The sequence below is a fragment of the Ursus americanus genome, chromosome 2 (assembly GCF_024610735.1).
Source record: "Ursus americanus isolate L20-20 chromosome 2, mUrsAme1.1.p, whole genome shotgun sequence".
NCBI classification, from domain to species: domain Eukaryota; kingdom Metazoa; phylum Chordata; class Mammalia; order Carnivora; family Ursidae; genus Ursus; species Ursus americanus.
Genome location: NC_142128.1, coordinates 61,252,179 through 61,265,983, shown reverse-complemented (window position 1 = coordinate 61,265,983; position 13,805 = coordinate 61,252,179).

Here is a 13,805-nt window from a genome sequence, read left to right as displayed (position 1 = left end):
GGGCAGAGGGAAAGTGAGAAGCAGCAGGCTCCCCGCTGAGCAATGAGCCGGATGCAGGACTCAATCCCAGGACCCCGGGATCACGACCTGAGCCAAAGGCAGATGCTCAACTGACTGAGCCACTCAAGCACCCTGTAGACTCTCCCCCCCCCATCTAAGATGATCAGAGTTATTCTCAATTCTACCTCTGTAAAATCTCTTTTAAAGTATTCTGATATTACAATGGTTGGAATAGCGAATTGAAGATTGTGGCAGATAAAATACCAGTATTCCTTAATCATTAATAAATGCCAGTCACAGTTTTTGAAACGAATTGCTACTCTTAAACTCTGAAAGAAATCCTTACTTTAGGATTATATGAATTAAATTTCAATGAATCCCAACAATGCATTTCCAATCCATAAGAGGAAATTAGTTCTAGTCATCTGGCCACTACAGCACTTACATATTAGCCTTTTTCTTAGCTTGTGTCCAACGTGTGGGCTCCCACTGTTAAAACAAGTATGCAAGCATATACTTAGAGAAATCCAAAGACTAAGACTTCATTACAAGTATTTATAGTCATTATTATCAGTAGACCAATGATTATTTAGAGATTCTGCAGCCCAGCCTGCAAATCATGTACCATATGATTCTTATTATGTCACCCACTGTCTAGCTGTAGCAGTTTTATTTTTTTTTTTAATTAACACTTATTCCCTAGAATGTAACACAGGAATAAAATAGAAGAAAAAGTCACACTTATGCAGGTGGCAAAACATCTGATATTTTCAAAATCATGAGAAAAGTCAGCAAGGGAGATGCTGAAATGATAAGCCCAGGTTTTTCAAGTACTACTTGAGAGAAGTACTACCACTTAACTGCAAATACTCTGATTAAATTAAATGATTCATCCTTTAAGGCACTGTTTAAATCTGAATTCCGCAATTCACATGATGAGAAAAGGCTTCACGTATCACCAATTACAGTGACCTTGCTCACCAGTGATGAAGAATTGAATATAATGCAGTCTTAGCAATAGGCTGCATTATAATATGGACAGGATTAAACATGACAGAAAATTGATCATTTTCCAGATAGTTTAGGCCAGTCACAGAGTAATCAATCAGACTGTTGTACAATTGATGACACAGAGGTCAGACAGTCCATATAACTAGGTTCTTTTTCATCACACTACAGTTCACCCAGGTAATTCAGTCATTATGACAGCCAAAATTTGTGACTGATTAGGTGATTTTCCATTCGGTTCTGAGACAGCCTACATCAACCCCATTGTTTACCATTCAGTACATTACTTTTCCATTTGAAATGAAACTGTCTCAGAGTAAGTAATAATTTTTGAGGCCAAATAGCTTTAATAGCTACTGAGTGGAAATGCTGGCTGAAATGTCATCAATCTGACTTAATCCTGGGACTGCTTTAATCCACCTCCACATGTGTTTTGGCTTCAAAATAATTAGACAATAGTGGGACAGAAGAACTCTAGAAGTGTAACTAATTTTTCCAATTAATTGTGCAATGGTCAGAGGGAGAATCACATCTTTATGTTGATTGATAAAAATCAAAATTAAGTGAAATTCAAGTAATCCAGATCTTCAAAGCAATGTTCAATTGTAACACAGTCTAGGGGTCTCTTGAGTTATGCAGATTTCCTTAAGAAGATGCCCCTTAAAAAGTATTTTAAAGGATTCATGTTATCAGGATAAGATGCAGTGGGAGTTTATTCCTAGCAGAGCAGATTTCAAGAGCATGGGTATAAGCACATGAAAGAGCAGACCATACCCAGGGAATAGCACATAGGTCAGCACGGTTGGAGCAAAGCAGAAGACGTGGCCAGAGAGCTGCACACGGGTTCCAAAACTGAATTAAAAAGCTAAAAGTGCATCATTAAACTATGCTGGTGATGAATTTTAAGCAAGAAAGAGAGGTGCTCAGAAATGTTGTTCTAAAATCACCCTAGGTATCATGCAGAGAGGATTGATTAAAGTGGATATGTCGGCAAATAGAAGGACTTGCAGAATAACCAACAGCCAGTAAAGAAACAAGTCTTAGACGTGGGCAATAACTGGGATGGTCAAGAAGGTTCAGATGAGAGTTGTTTAAAAAGTTGAATCATGAAACTTAACAATCAACTGAATATGGACAAGGTAAAAAGAAGATTCTAGAATGATACCGCAATTGCTGCCTCTGAGGGAAATACATGTTCAGTCTGGAGATGAGAAACTTAAAAGTACCTAGGGTACTCCCACAAGCAAGTTTCCAATAGGCAGTCGAGATGTAAGATCTTGGACAAATGAATGAGCCAATTACAAGCATACTCAAGTAGCAGTTGAAGGCATACAGGTGGGTAAAGCCACCCCAGGAAACTGTACTCAAAAAGAAAAATAGCCAGACCCTGCAGAATACAGATAAGACCACAGAATACCAAAATGGGGAAGTAAAAAGTGATCTAGATTTGTTTCATCAGATAAGCTTTGACATAACTATAGTGGTAGGAGGTAATTAGTCATTTTGACAGCCTCGCATTTCTGATAATTTAGACAATTACCAGTTCTACATAGCAGGAACATTCCCAAGCAGCCAAGGGTGGGGAGAATTTCAAGTTGGTAGAAGTAATGAGCAGTGGCCATACCACCAGGAGGAAGGTATTACTGGCACATGAAAATGTTCATTAGGCATTGTGGAAGTCTTTGTTGAATTTAGTGGTGGTGGACAGAACAAGCATCCTGATAATACAAAAGGGACACTTGTTATGGGTTGAACTGTGTTTCCTCCCAAAAAGATATGTAGACGCTCTGACGTCCAGTATCTCAGAATGAGATCTTATTTGGAAACAGGATTGTTGCAGATAAAATTAAGATCCCTAGATCAGGATTAGCCCTTATGGCTAGTGCCTTATAAGGAAAGGGCCAGGGGCGCCTGGGTGGCTCAGTCCTTAAGCATCTGCCTTCAGCTCAGGGCGTGGTCCTGGCGCTATTCTGGGATCCAGCGCCGCATCAGGCTCCCCTGCTGGGAGCCTGCTTCTTCCTCTCCCACTCCCCCTGCTTGTGTTCCCTCTCTTGCTGGCTGTCTCTCTGTCAAAAAAATAAATAAAATCTTTAAAAAATAAAAATAAAAAATCAGGAAAGGGCCATATGAAGACAGGAGAACACCAAGAGAATGAAACAGACCAGGGTGGCCCAGTGTAAACCAAGGAAGACCAGGAATTGACAGCCACCTCCAGAAGGAAGGTAGGAAGGAGAGCTAAGGAAGGTTTCTACCCGAAGTCTCCAAGGGAGCATGTTCCTGCTATGACTGATTGCAGACATCTAACCTCACAGAACTGTGAGAGAATTTGTTGTTTTAAGCCACATTTGTGGTGCATTGTTACAGCAGTCCTGGAAAAACAGATACAGCTCAAAGCTCAACCCTGAGGTAAGGGAACAGTTCTGAACTAGGACACACCTGATTAGTTCTCACATCATCTCTTGGTCATTGGATATCTATGGTCTAAATTCAGCAAAAGGCCTGAGTTAATTCAAATTTAATTGAGAAATCATTCATCTTTGTATTTTTCATCACATGATGTCAATAAACAAGTTAACTGAATTTACACTTCAAAAACATATTCTTCTTGTCATATGCTTTACTTAAACGTTGTTACACATACAAGGTTAACTAGATAATTAAAGCCATTTCCTAGAAGATTAAGGTCAGAAAAAATAATTAACCTGAATCATCTAGGTGATAAATTTTTAAAAAGATAAAAGGGAAGAACGGTGGTATTTTCTCTTGACCTGTGTATAAAAATGCTTCAATTTTCATGTGACTTTTAATGCACACACCCAGCTCCATTTAAAAAAAAAATAAAAGTTTTCACAGAAGGAATATGCAAAAGTTCTATTTTTTAAGGATATCCATTAAAGCTCTCAGATGTCTCACTTTTCACATATTGTTTCCATTATCACTGTAGATCTAGCAGCAAAGAATATTCTCATAATTTTTTAAGCCAGTATTCCGTATCTCGAAGTTCTTAGAATAACCTATGTGTTTTATGTTTGCATTCTTTCAGGAAAGGAAATATAGATCTCAAGAAAGAAAAAATATATCCAGCACCTGAGGCAAAATTTAAGGAGAGAACACTCCAACAAAATCTAACTTGCACAATAAATCTGTTCTGTCAGATCCTTGACAGGCATGTTTATGTTGACCTCTTTTTGTTTGGAGAGGAAAGAAACTGGTGTTGATCGAAGGTTACAGTAGAATACAAAATAAATTGGGACATAAAATAGCAACATGGATTACACACACACACACACACACACACACACACACACACACTCTCTCTCTCTCTCTCCCCAGGTCAGGACTCTATTTTTATTTCATTATGCTTAGAAATGCAAACTGCAGTGAATTTCCCTCTATATTTTCTTACAGATGAGAAATGTTCCTTTCTTTACAAGTTTCATGAAAGCTGGGAAAGCTAATACAATAAATATTTCAATGCTTGATTATGGTTCTGTTTGTCTTTAAGTATTCAAAATGTTTTATTCTGATGAATAGAAGCTTTAAAAAATTGGTGCTGTTTATTGTAACCAACAGCCTTGTATCAACACCTATCTGTTCACGCCATCAAAGTCTGACTCTTGATTTGAAAGTCATAGGACTTCTAAGTTTGTATGTATGTCCATGAGCAGAAGCATGTGAATCCTCTGTTGTGTGTTTAAGATTTGGATGTACTTAAAACTTTTTATTACTGCATTTTTAATGAAACACACTGGAGTCCCAGATCTTTTTTAATCCTCTTCAAGTGATAAAAACATAGCCATATATAAACAGATTTAGACTTCACAAAGCACTTCTATAAAAATATAAAATACCTAGCACAGTAGCAAGAAAAAAAGAAAAGAGGGATGGGAGATCAGAAGTAATGATTATTTTGCACCTATGATAATTCTAATATTCTCTCAGGGAAGGACTCATTACTATCACTTTTTCTTTTGCAACATAAAGTTGTAACACACAACATGAAATAAAACTGATAATGAAGAAGGTATCCTAAGCCTAAAGTGTGGGTTTCACGAACGCTGCAGCTCAGCGGCGTGGGTATACTTGGGTGTCAGCCACGCAGAGAGCCAGCCTTCAGGGCAGCTTCTCCAGCCTCAAAGCCACACAGCTGGGCAGCCAGGCACAGAGGCGACCATTATCAAAACGACCACTTGAGCTCTATGCTGGATGCTACAGTGATCCAGAGACTCAGACATAATAAAATGCAAATTATACATTCCCTATAACAGACATAGATAAAGGCATCTGGGAGAAAAGAGTACTTCTTTGAGTTGGGGAGATCAAAAAATGCTGAGTTAGGAGCACCTGGTTGGCTCAGTCAGTTAAGTGTCTGCCTTTGGCTCAGGTCATGATCCCAGGGTCCTGGGATCGAACCCCACATCTGGCTCCCTGCTCAGCAGGGAATCAGCTTCTCCCTCTCCCTGTGTGTACATGCTCACTCCCTCTCTTTCTCTCTCAAATAAATCTTAAAAAAAAAAAAACCCTTATTAAAGAAAAAGAAAGAAATGCTCTGAGTTAACTAAACTTGCCATGGTGATCATGTTACAATATACACATACATCAAATTACAATGGTGTACGTATTAAATACAACAGTGTATGTCAATGAGATCTCAATAAAACTGGAGGAAAAAATGCTCTGAGGAAGAGGTAACCTTTTAGCTGACTCTGAAGGATATACAGGATTTGAAAATACATCAGTGAAGAAAAAGGAGCATCGTGGGCAGAGGGAATATGGAAAAGTGGGGATTACTAAGAGTATCTACTTTACAGTAAATGAGAGGATCAAATATGATACTTTCTATGCAACTACTTCCCAAAATCTAATTTTATTATTGTGATTAATGTTCAGCTGAAATGATAAAGTGGACCCACTGAATTCAAAGCCTTGATAATTTCAATAATGTTCCAGTTTGCTCCTAGTGCCTTCAAAGCCCTGCTTAGGTGAAGCCTTATTTGAAGAAAACCACAAACTTTTATTGAGAGATATATATTACTTCCAGGAACTTTAATAAATACTGCTAAGTTGCAGTAATTTTCATACTGAATTATAAATTTAATGCAATCCCAATAGATATCTTTAAATTGACAAAATGTTCTAAAATTTATCCGAAAAATAAAAGGGCAAGGACTGGGGTGCCTGGGTGGCTCAGATGGTTAAGCATCTGCCTTCGGCTCAGGTCATGATCTCTGAGTCCTGGGGTAGAGCCCCACACCAGGATCCCTGCTCTGCAGGGAGTCTGTTCCTCCCTCTCCCCCAACTGGTGCTTGTTCTCCTTCTCTGAAGTAAATAAAATCTCTTAAAAAAGGGTAAGGATTTAAAATTTTTGATAAAACTTTACAATTGCTATCTTACATATTAAAACAGGTTAAACTTGTGGAGTCAAGAATAATAAGGTTCTGGGGCACCTGGGTGGCTCAGTCGTTAAGCTTCAGGGCGTGATCCTGGCGTTCTGGGATCGAGCCCCACGTCAGGCTCTTCTGCTGGGGGCCTGCTTTTTTCTCTCCCACTCCCCCTTCTTGTGTTCCCTCTCTCGCTGGCTGTCTCTCTCTCTGTGGAGGAATAAATAAAATCTAATAATAATAATAATAAGGTTCTGTAACAGGGACATTAAAAAAGAACTTAATTGAAGAGAATAAACAAAAATGGACAAATGGAGCTAAGTAATCTGTACTTGACGAATGTAACAAGTCAAATAATTTGGGAAGGAAATGTACTTATAAGTTTTGTTACATCAATAGAGTTCCCACCAGATGTATCAACTTCAGAAAAGACATTTGTGGTTTGCAGCTTATCTAAATCTATTAGAGGCTTAACTGAAACAACCAAATTCTGGCTGGAGAGCAGAAAGAGCTCCCAATCCAGCTTCTGAGCATAGGTCACCTCCAGACGACTTGGAGCATCTTAGACCAGAATATGGGCATGTATTCTGCAAGTACAAACCCAGTCATAACTCAAGATAGCAGAGGGGGAAAAAAAAAAGTCCCAAATGAAAACAACAGATACATAATTTTAAAGCAAAATACAGAGCCGCAGATACTACTGATGACAACTATGGTGAACAAGCTGCCAATAATACTTATTTGTCTAGGGATCACATAGCCAATTCTTAGATAAACCCGGCTACCCACAAGGACTATGCTGAGAAATAATGAGAATTACTCAAAAATATTTCATGGTGCTTTTATGTTCCCCAGGTTTTCCCCTCCCCACCCCCATCCCCAAACTGTAAGTTCTCTTAGGGACAGGTACCTTGTGATTTATTCTTGCATCTTCACCCCAGGAGAGAACCTGATGTATGGTTGGAAATTAATCAATATTTAATGTATGTGTGAATTAAAGTTTATGAGACCCTGTACTCTTTTTTTTAATATTCCCCCTAAATCTTCATCATTTTTTTTAAATATGAAAACTGTCTTTTTTGCTCTTACAGCTTCACACCTCCCATAGAGTACACAGATGACAGCTTACGGAACTGGCTGATGCAGAGGAATCACCATGTCTTGTGATTTAAGCCAATAAATAAGCAATACCGTGAAAGAAAGTCATGCAACAGGGTTGCCAAGGGAAGTATCGTAAGACTTCATCAAGAAAAATATTAAACCAAGCTATGTTTTCTTATTTAACTACTTAGAATAGTGTGTGTGTTATATTTATATATATATATATGTTATATATGTGTGTGTGTGTATGTTACATATATTAATTAATATATTACACATTTCCTCCTCTCGGTTTTAGTGGCTAACAAACCTAAGCTATTTCAAATTACTTACATAAAAATTATACTGCTAATTTTTGAGGTAAAAAATATTAAGTTCTATCTCCAATAAAAATAGAAGTCTTTAAGAACCCAGAGACATAAATCAGTTTTCTCATATTCTGTTCACATTAACGCTCCCAAAAGATAAGATTTTTTTTAATGTGAGTCTTTAGTGAAAAGAATACATTTCAAAAACAGTAGTTTTCCTCTGAAGCAGCAGCAGAGAAAACTAGTAATATTTAATAATTGCCATAGAAAGCTATAGCCTCGCAGTGCAACTTGAGCAACCCCTGCTCCCTTTCCCTGTGATTCCAGAACTGGGTCTCCCTTCACTTGATTTATTCACTACCATATCAAAGGCGTGTGATAATTCTTACTCCTCCAGAGCTCTGAGAGAATAGTAGAAACATTATACTTCAAAGAGCCCTGCTGTAGAACCATAGAGCCCCCACAGAAACAGTCAGATCTTTATTTTCCTTTTAGGGTGACCGATAAGAGAGCCAGATTATAGTAACAGCTAACCACTCTGAAGTGCCTAGCGTGTATCAGATACTGCTCTTACTCTCTCTATACCTAGTTTGTGTATACACACACACACACACACACACACACACATATATATATACAGTTCATATACACACACACATTTGTGTCTGTGTGTGTATCCCACTTAATCCTCAAAACAACCCTACAAGACTGTTGTCATCACTGTCTTCATTTCATGGATAAGGGAACTGAAGTACATGGAATTAAGATCACTGAGTTAACTATCTCCCGTGACCGGGATATGGTTACTGTGATTCCAGACCTGACGTGATTAACACAAGGCTCTACAGCCTCACCGGGGCAAGGATTCAACCATCCAGCCTTTCAAACCAAAGCAAAAAGATTTTTTTCCTCTGTCCTTCTGTATGCATATTTTGATCCAGGAGTTGAGTATTTTTAGCTGGTTAAGTGGCTGAGGATTATCTCTCCCATCAAAATGATATTCCCCATGTGGGATATTCCCCGTGTGGGTGTACTGAATAAACTTATTAACAGTGAAGTTTTCTCAGGTAAACTTGAGCTTTCCCAAAATAGCTGATCTCCATGAAAGACCACCTTTAATTGGTTTAAGTCACAGCAGGTAGGATGAAGATATCTAAAGTGTCCCATTACAATCCAAGAGATGAAGTCCTTTTGACCATAGCTTTATCTCTTCATCTGCTCTTGTTCAACCCCATTAGTAATTAGAGGATTTCCATATCAAGTGAGGGCCTGGTCCAAACAGGATCGTTCCTATGTCCTTTCCTTTCACAAAATGCAAAGTTGGCTCCTGTTTCAACAGCTTCACTTACTGTATCTGCACCGTAGTTCACCAGCCAATAATTTCCATAAGAAGAGTGAAGAACAAATAATACCCATAAAGCCTACAGGGGAAAAAATGGTTCTAAAAAAAAATACACAAGTACTTCTAATGTGAAATCAAAGTAGCCAACCTGCATGTGCTTCACACTTCATATTTTTTTGCCCATCTTCTGCCACTATATGTTTGTTGAATTCCCACTATGTGCCAGACCTTGTATTAGGTATGGTCCTAGGGAATATAGAAAGAAACAAAATTCCTTAACCTTTTGAAATGTACATTCTATAGGAGCAGACAGAAAACAAGTACATAAATATGCAAGCATCTCATTTCAGATACTAGTAAGTGCTATGAAGGAGAGAAACCATGTGATGTGACAGGAAAGGAAAAACAATGACTGAGGAGATAAGATAGGATGTGGGGTGGCAGAGAACAGATAGGGCCAAGCTTACACAGAAGATGCCTCTTGGTTGAGATCTGAAGGGTGAAAAGGAGCCAGCCATTAGAGGGGCTGGGAAACAGTATTCCAGGCATTCCCCTCATTTATTCCTCCACGTGACCCAATAAATAAGCATTTTAGAGGAAGGGACACATTTCACAGTTAAGAATATTAAGCCTTCAAGACATTAAATGATTTACCCAAAGCCACCAACCAATCAATGTACCTATCAAAGATGAGGCAGGAACTATGACTCATAGCAACCAGCGCTCACTCGCTCTCTCATCAATTCTCAATAATAAAACATCTACCTACAGTAAGATTCATGTTACTTTTCCACGTGTGGTTTTCCAGACGGCTCAAGAAAACAGATGAATAACCCAAAAGCTTATTTTATACCTTGAATAACTATACTCAAAGGTCGAATCATCCTCTAAATGATTTGTGGGGACTTACCTTTGGACAACCAATAAAAAACAGTAAGCTAAAACTATAATTCTTAGTTTTAGAATGTCGTATTTCTGCTATCCTATTAATTCTTCTTTGTATTAATGACTGTCAGACTATGGCATAACAAGAAATCACTTGCATTTTAAATACTTAAATGCACTTGTTATTATATATGATGTATGGAAAATGCACTATAAAGTAACTACTTAAATGTATAAATCTTATATTTATAAATACAATTTATTTCATAAATGGTTCAGTTTCACTGATTTACAAAAAGAAAACCAAAATAATAAATTGCTAGCATGCTAGGTAGGATCACTTTCAACCCACTGGTGAAATAAGTACCTGTTTTTGAGAACCCTCAAATTATATCTTCAAGTACTTGAACAACCAGAATACAGATTTTCAAAATTTGTAAACTGCTATTTATCCGTCACCTGCCATCCCCCTCCACACAAATATACAAAAGACACACACACCTACTAACTTCCTTCTTACAGTCTAAACTATTTTGCTACCCTCAAAAAAAAAGGGTAAAGAGAGGATAGGTTTGGCCCATGACTTCTGTTGTTGCTGCAAGAATGAGAAATGTAGAAAATAGCTAGAAGTGCTCGACACATAATACAAAACTGATAAAGTGGTTCTTTTGTGCTTGGGTGAGAGAAAAGGGAACATAATAAGTACAGAGGCATTCTTGAGGACAAAGGGGATCTTAACATCCACCCAAGGAAGGCACTTGGGCCCGAAGAGAATCTCATTCAGCTTCTGTCTGCTATCTGAATTTAGAATTTGGTCAGAATACACTAGGGGAGTTCTGTTATTCTCTGAGTACCCCCAAGTCATTCTCTTCTCCATCCTCTTGATCCTAAGGATTTTAAAGTCTACGTTTCAGTAGCTGCCATTTTAGTTAGTTCAAGCGAGTAAAAGGGTACTGAAATAAGGTGTGTGGAAGAATTTAAGGTATTTAATGGTAGACTCACTTTCAGTACGTTCTAGCATCAAAGAAGGGTCTATGTGGTGAATTTTAGAGGTTTAGCACCTACTCCCCAAAAACCAGTTGAAGGTTTTCTGCCAGGCCATTCACTGCTCTGGGGAAATCCAACCACCCCCAGGCATAGACTAAACAAGATCAATTTCCCAATACATGGATAACACATACCTGGGTCTGAGGTTTGAGAAGAACCAGTGTGATACATGGGATGTGCCTGGACTATGTGTTAAGAGAAATCTGGATTCAAATCTTTACTGGGACACTCTTACCTATGTAAACTTGGAAAAAATTTTCCTTTGACCTTTAATTTCCTCATTTGTGAACATTAAACAGTACCTCAATCTTGTTGGGTTACTTCTATGATGAAATGCTCTAACATGTATAAAATGTTTCACAAAGTTTCAGCAACAACATCAGGATTGGTCTTATATATAAATATTTCAGTTGTCAGAAAGTGACTCAGTTTTTCTTTTCATTGGAGAGAAAAGAGCTAATGTACCTCATTTAAGATCAATGCACTGTGTTTACTATCAGAAGTCCCAGGGGAAGAGAAAAGAAAGCAGATGATCTGATAATCTCTGTCAGGAGGATAACTGGACCTTGAAGCAAATACAGGAATGATATTAGCTAGGAGGAAGGATCTTATCTATTAAGTGTTCTTAACAGGATGCCCCTAGTTATGAACTGCTTATAGAAAGTAAACCTAGCATTAACAGATTCATGATAATGACTTCCTGGAATAAGTCCCAGAAGTTAGGATCCTACAGGATCCTCAGGACCGACTGTCCCATCTTCCATCAACCCATCCCTGAACTTTTGAAAATATGCTCCCACATGGCAGAGCTAGGGTTAGGTAAAACTCTAAGAGGCATATTAATTAAAAGGATTTTCATCTACATTTGAGTCTAGTTTGTGGACTATAATACAGATCCATCCAGGTCAGTTTGCCATTTTCAGTTTTTATAGATATTTTGAACATTACTTGGTGCAGATGTTGAAAAGATTTAAGTTGCCCAGCAATAATATTTTGGGGGTGTTTTGTTTTTAGAAATTTTTTGTTTTCCTTTGTTTTCAGAAAATTTTCAACAGCTACAACTCAATGGTCTGTAATATTTATTAAAAATATCTTGGAAACTGTTTCTTGGACAAAAATATCCAGATTTCCATGCATTAATGGTGACTGTTTCCCAAGATACCAGAGTCCTAAAACCTGTGCAACTACGGAAAATTTACTTTAACGTTTGCCTACATTTTCCAACTGAAACCAAAAGACAAAACTTCTGCCCCAATTTTCTTACTTCATAAGGATGCTTTAGAGTCTCCTGATGACAGATTACAATAATTTTTAACATGTCAATGAGCACTAGTACAAGACCAAACAATGTGAACCACAGAATGAAAAACTGAAATTACTAAAAGAAGTACACCTCTTTATGCAGAGTTTCCTTACACATATCATTTAGTTCTCCAAATACATCATAAAATAGGTATAATTATCTTTATTTTACAGAAGAGTAAATTAGGCTCAATGAAAATAGCTGGCTAATCCCAAATCCTAAATTAAGGAATATGGAGGAGAAACTAAAAACACTATCAACTGAATAATATTAGAAGATCCAAGAAAAGGGTTTTTGAATGGTCAGGAATCATGAAAAGTCTGAGATTTTACTCTACTTATGAGCTAAGGAGTTAACCTACCATAGTCCCATGGCTGCTGATAGAAGACTCCTGGGTCAAAGTCAAAGGACAGTTTATCCCTGCAATAGCAGCAGCCAGAATGTCAGCACTTGCACAGTTTCCCCAACTCCAACAAAGCAATAAAAAGGGGCTCAGGCGACATCAGCATACATGGGGGGTTGTAGTCACATCACTGAGGTTAATGAACCATTCATAACAGGCAACGAGAATGCTTATCTTTTGCTCCAGGGGGAGACACTATCTACATCTCCCAAAGCTGCTGACTACACACCTATTAAAAGACAGTCCAGAACAAAGGCCGTCAGTGCCTCTTGAGGCATGAAGAAACGTGAGAGGCCAACGGAGAACTGTTTCCCAATAACATATTACTAGTTTCACAGTCCCTTTCTACTTGCTGACAGTAATTAAATGTAATGATAAGCAAACACAGGTGGCAGCAAAAATGGCGGAGATCCTGAACCAACCTGCAGCTCTCCAGGCCTCCACCTGCTCCTGACAAACAGGCAACCCTTTTCCACGCTGGGATTTATGGAGTGTTTAAAATGTGATTAATAATTGTATGATAAGATGAAGAGTAACCTGAGAACTATTCTTGTGAGAATGTTCACAGAAATTGATTATAAGACACAGAGGATACAAGCTAAATTAAAATATCAGCTTTTAGATGCCATGACATTAGCATCTTTTTCATGCCCCCATTTGACATTCCTTTTTTAAACCAGAGTATTAAAACAAGTTTTAAATGTCAGAATTTTCTGGCTAAAAACAACTATGATTTCTCTTTACTAAGATGACTGTTTCTAGGGGCGCCTGGGTGGCTCAGTCGTTAAGCGTCTGCCTTCGGCTCAGGGCGTGATCCCGGCGTCATGGGATCGAGCCCCACATCAGGCTCTTCCGCTATGAGCCTGCTTCTTCCTCTCCCACTCCACCTGCTTGTGTTCTCTCTCTCGCTGCTGTCTCTATCTCTGTCAAATAAATAAAATAAAATCTTTAAAAAAAAAGATGACTGTTTCTAAAGCATCATACTGAGAGACTGTCTCAACTTGCTGTATTACTTCTCTATCAGAAG